Genomic DNA, 6,119 nt, shown 5'->3' on the forward strand with positions numbered 1-6,119 from the left:
TTTTGCCTTAAAATTTATTTTATCAGAGAGTAGAAGAATTGATGCATTTGAGTTATGGATTTGGAGGAAAATATTGAAAGTGTCACAGGTTGCCAAAAGAACAAACAGATCCGTGTTGGAAGAAGTACAGCCAGAGTGCTCCTTGTATGCCAGGATAGCCAAACTTCAAACCTGTTGCACAGATCTCTTTAAAGTGTTCAAGAGCAAAGATGTCAGTTTGAAGACTAGGGTGCACCTGACCAAAACCATGATGTTTTCAATAACTTCCTATGCATATGAAAGTTGGACAGTGAATAAGGAAGACCGAAGAAGAATTGATGCATTTGAGTTATGGTGTTGGAGGAGAATACTGAAAATACTATGGACTGCCCAAAGAACAAACAGATCTGTGTTGGAAGAAGTACAGCCAGAGTGCTCCTGGGAAGCTAGGATGGCCAGGCTTCATCTCTCATACTTTGCACATATTATCAGGAGGGACTAATTCCTGGAGAAGGATATTATGTTTGGTAAAGTGGAGGGTCAGAGAAAGAGAGGAAGCTCCTCCACACTCCAATGAGAAGAATTGACACAGTGGCTGCAGCAGTGGACTCAGGCATAAGAAAAGCATTGTGAGGATGGCATAGGACCAGGCAGTGTTTTGTTTTGTTTTGTATAGGGTCAGTATGAGTTGGTACCAATTCGATGACATCTAACAACAAACACATCAAGGTTGGAAGGGATGACAAAGACACTATATTGTATTCCTGTAGGATGCCTGAAGTTGGGGGTGCTGCTTTCAGTTGTCATTGAGTGAGCTCCGATTCCTGGAGACTCCAGGTACTTCAGTTCTGTACCATCTTCTCAATTACTGGTATGTTTGAGTCCATTGTGTATTCTAAATGCCTTCTAACCTAGGGGGTTTATCTTCCAACACAACACTAGATAATATTCTCTTGTGATTGATAAGGTTTTCATTTGCTGATTTTCATAAATAGATCATCAGGTCTTTCTTCCTAGTCTGTCTTAGTCTGGAAGTTCCACTGAAACCTGCTGGTATCCAAAACACTGGTGGCACAACTTGCAGCCACCACAGTAAGACAAATTGGCAGATGGATGGTGGAAGTTAGAAATAACGTAGATAAATTAGTGAGTTCAATAATAATAAAAGAATGTGTATGATTAAATGCCAATGAATCAGAGACACAGCAAATACTATAGGATTTCAGTGTTGCAATTAGTATCTGACTATAGATAACCTGAAATGAGAATGACAATTGTTCCTTCATGGGAGAAAAATACTAGCCTCCTTTCATTCCTTCATCCAATGAACATTTATTTAGAACACTCTGGGACCAGAAATTGGGGGCATACTAATGAAGAATACACATTCCCTATCCCCCAGGAGCTTCAGAAATTTTAGTGTGACACTGTGGGTTAATGCACTAGACTGCAAGTTTGGTTTGAACCATAAGGTCAGCGGTTCAAGCTCACCAGCTGCTCCTCAGAAACCCTATACAGGATCGATATGAGTTGGAAATGACTCAATGGCACTGACCACCACCACCAACAACAGGGAGCTTAGAGTTTAGCTAGGAACATACATTCACAAACAGTGACACAGATGCAATCACAGAGCTTTGCCTTACTCCATGGGCTTCTTGCAGAGTCCTGTTGTGTTGTTAGATGCCTTCAATCCATTGCACTGAATAGTGGTCCCATGTACAACACTGTCCAGTCCTGCGCCAGCCCACAATGATTATATTTGAGCCCACAATTGTTATATTTGAGTCCATTGCTGAAGCCATTTTTTCAATCCATCTCATTAAGAGTCTTCTTCTTTTTCACTGACCCTCTACTTTACCAGTCATGAGCTCTGGCCATAGGGTATGTAATAAAAAACCGGTTTCCTTATGGATACAGGATTTCTCCATATACAAGGAGGCTTCAAAAAGTTTCTGGGAAAATGTAAATAAAAAACAATGGAATTTTTCCCGACTGAATAGTTTTCATCTTGTCCAAATGGGTCTAGTGAAAAGAGATAGGGTAAGATTCGTATGATTCAATAGTGAGAAATTATCATCATGACTAATTGTGACTGTCACAATTGTAAAGGTAGAAACTTTGTAACAAAAATGGGGGAGTAGTTAGTTTTATAGTCCAGAAACAGAAGACCCTAGAACCATCAAGGGAGAAGAGCACAAACAGGATGCAGGACCCTATCCAGAGAAGTAGCAACACCAGAAATGGAGACAGAGATGGGGACATGGAGAGAGGGAGCAGCTGAGGACTCAAGACTCATGGAAAGAGAAAGACTGTGTGCTGGTGGCCAGAAGGCAGGCTTGCAGAATATGCCCTTTGGTTGTTTTAAATTATTATATATGCCTGACTGTTTAAAAAAAAGAGAGAGAGAGAGCTAAAATGAGTAGAGAGAAATACTGTTAACTAATGGTACATTATAACCATTGTAATGAAACAAGGTGTATTATTTGTTAAATGTAAAACTGATGATCTGTTCTGTAAACTTTCACTCAATTCAAAATAAAAAAAAAAAAAAAAAAATAAAGACCATGGAAGTTTTCCATGATTTTGGAGCCCCTTCATGTTTAGATGAGCATCACCTAGATTAGGTGACCCATCGGGATATCATGCCTGGTAGAGGAGCACTTTAGCTAATCAAACATGGCTTTTGAAGCCATCAGTTCTGAAACTTCCCTCTAGGTATCTGAATGAATAGCACATTCTCTTGTTGAGGCTGCCTCAGTGTTCTGCCAAAACCCTATGGTGGTGATGTTGGTGGTGGTTTGCAGCAGAGTTGGTTCCAACTTACAGCAACACTGCACAGAGTTTCCGAAGCCGTGAATCTCTAAGGAGCAGAAAGCATCATCTTTCTCCCACAGAACAGCTGGTAGTTTTCAACTACTGACCTTGAGGTTAGCAGCCTGTCTCGTAACCACTGTACTACCAGAGCTCCTTATATGTAAACTATATGAAGATCACTCATATCATGCAAAGAAGGTATAATTCAGTAGTTTTATGATGACATTATAGAATTCCAATATGTGTATAATTCACTGCTGGCTCAAATGTGGGGTGACAGTGGTCCAGAATAAGCAGGAGGGGGTTTATATTCTCTGGTCTGAGCAACCCAGGGCTAAATGCAGAGCTGCACCCATTGCAGGTGCTCAGGTACTTGTGGGTCTATCCCTTAGACCCAGTCTGAGCAGTTAAACCCAATAAGCAGACTGGCATTCAGAGACATAGGCCATTCTGGGCACACTGTGCATGTGTTTTGCCATTCAGATGCACAGTGGTGGCAACCAGGACCCAGGAAAAGATGTGTGACTGTTTTAAAAACTCTGAATGCCCTACTATTTTGAATGAACAGTTTGCTAAAACTGAGACTTTCTGGTCCAAAGTCTAAGAGTTACTGAATCATGATTTGAACTTCATAGCGATTAAGCACACCATAATTTTCAAGAGGAAATCTCACACATTTGATTTTTTAAAAAATTCAGGGGAAGGAAAATATACTCCATGATCTGAGTAATGTAGCTCCCATGCACCAAGAATTATCAACAATGTAAAATGCATCATTACTCAGTCAAGATTAGCGCTGTGCTTTTTCCCCCTGCTAAGTAAATCAGGGTTTAGTTGGGCCAGGCTATTAATCACTGATGCTAACGGAGGGAGGTAGTGTTACCCTGATGCCTGATGTAAACACAGGGATTGGCATCGGATAACGATTGATCTGTCTATCTATAACACCTGTCAAGTGCCCACACCATGCACGGTGCCCTGCTGCCAATACTGTTACATAATTAACTGTGGGGACTGGGAAGCTAATTGCATCACATCACTGCTCATTTCCAGTCTCATGATTCTCACAGCCACTGCTTCAGACCCAAGTCTAAATACTGTTTGCAAGGATGAGAGAGACGGTTGCTTCCTTTGCTTCCTTTCCATCAGCCTGCCAGTGGAGGGCATCTATGAGAATACTACTTAAGCCTCCCTGCCCTGGTCCCCGGTGCATGAATAATTCCCTGCTTCTTGTGCACATTTCTTGACACTGCATTTAGGGCAGGCTGGCTACGTTAGTGGCTGGCAGGATAGAGATGAGCTGTGTGGAGGCAGTCATGTATCTGTGTGTGTGTTTGTATGTGTGTGAAGGCTCTGTGTAATGTGAGATGTATGTGTACAGGGACTGTGGTTTGTGTGTGATATGAGTGGGGAGTGGTTTGCTGGGGGTGTGAAGTTTGTGTATGGTGTATGGGGTGTGGTATGTGATGTGTGTTGGGTAAATGTGTGGGGTGTGTAGACTGTGGTATGTGAATTATGTGGGGGTGTTGTGTATGGTGTGTGTGTGTGTGATGTGAGGTATGTATGTGTGTGTTATGTGAGGTTTATGGGTGGGATGTGTGGTGTACATGGGGGTGTGATGTGTGAGGGTGTGAATGTGTGTTAGGCTGTGTGCTCCGTAAAGATGAAGTGCTCTAATACTACTGTCAGTTCTGTCTGGAATGTTCCACACTATGGCCAAAATTGCCCTCCTAGCTATTCCTCCAACAAGCACAGTTCTTCCAGCACTGAGACTTCTGCATTTACCATTCTCTCTGCTCTAAGGCTCTTCCTCAAGGGCTTATTGATGAATGTTGCATAGATGCAGGTACACTGAGCAGGAGCTGAAGTGATTTAAACAGTTTGATATTTTCACTGTATTCCTATTGGTAACCTGTTTTAAACCAATCTCTTTCCTGCTATTCTTCTTCTACCCTACCCTTCTCCAACCCCACCAGTCATAACAGCTTCAGGAGGTGATGTGTTAATGTTTGCAAGCCACAATGTACCACATACACATTTGTTGTCTAATAGGGAAAGCTGCCTACAGCCTTTTCCCTCCTTGTTGAGGCCTCTGACTGAGAATCTCTTTGGATCCAGAATGTGAAGCATCAGATCTACACAAATGAGTATATCTGCATTCTACAGGAGGGAATGAGGTACCATGGGAGCCAGACACCTATAGAAGAACTGGAGGCGGACGTTAGCTTGCTTGAATTAGAATCTTACCTCATATACAAGGGGTCTTCAAAAAGTTCCATGGAAAATGTGCATTATGAAAAAACTATGCATTTGTTTCCCTATTTTTGCACCAAAATAAAGTTGTACTAGTTGCTATAAAATCAAATTTAAGACATCAGTATAATAAAAGCCCCTAACAAAAGATCATGAATTCTGTTAAAATTGAAGAACAAACATCAAATTTATGGTGGAATGTGTGTGAGGTGTGAAACCACTGATGATTTATGAAAAGTTTATGGGGACAATGCCTTAAAGAAGTCAACAACTTAAATGGATAACTCATTTTAAGAAGAGACAAGATGATGTAGACAAGGAAGCCCATAACAATAGACCATTTACATCATTTGAGAGAAAAAATTTAACATTGTTCATGATCTAATAATTGAAGAGGACTGATGATTAATGGCAGAAATAATAGCTAACACCATCAACATCTTGATTGGTTCAACTTTCACAATTCTGACTGAAAAATAAAAGTTGAGGCAACTTTCCACTAGCTGGGTGCCAAAATTGTTGCACCAAGATCCGCTGCAGACAAAAGCAGAACTTTCAATGGAAACACTAAACCAGCAGGATCAACATGCTGAAGAATTTCTTAGAAGAATTTTAACAGGAGATGAAACATGACTTTACCAGTGGTATGCTGAAGACAATACACAATCAAAACAATGGCTACTGAGTGGCAGAAGTGATCCAATGAAAACAAAAGTATACTGGCCAAGAGCAAAGGTCATCACAACAGTTTGGTTTTTTTTTTTAATGCTCAAAGCATTTTGCTTGTCGACTTTCTGCAGGGCCAAAGAACGATAATATCTGCATATTATTAGAGTGTTTTGAATCCTATCCCCTCTGTATATAGGATCGATAGGGACGGGCAACTTAGACATTCGTTACCCAAAATGAGGGGGCAATAAAGGCACAAAGGGACTGGCTTACAAGTTTTCAAGAGGGTGGTTAGTTTAAGAGTGTGTGGGGGACGGTAGAGTCCCCAGTGAATACTTTTCATCTTGTCTAGATGGGTCTGGTGAAAAGAAATAAGATTCTTATGATTCTGTAGTGAATAA

The 6,119-nt window shown here is 41.0% G+C and overlaps 1 protein-coding gene across 2 annotated transcripts in view; it reads right to left on the minus strand.

The window, feature by feature from the left end:
- DPP6 (dipeptidyl-peptidase 6) overlaps nucleotides 1-6,119 on the minus strand; it is a 1,346,563-nt gene that overhangs the window by 536,779 nt on the left and 803,665 nt on the right. The window lies entirely within an intron of this gene.

This window comes from Chrysochloris asiatica, unplaced genomic scaffold (genome assembly GCF_000296735.1).
Source record: "Chrysochloris asiatica unplaced genomic scaffold, ChrAsi1.0 scaffold00166, whole genome shotgun sequence".
Taxonomy (NCBI): Eukaryota; Metazoa; Chordata; class Mammalia; order Afrosoricida; family Chrysochloridae; genus Chrysochloris; species Chrysochloris asiatica.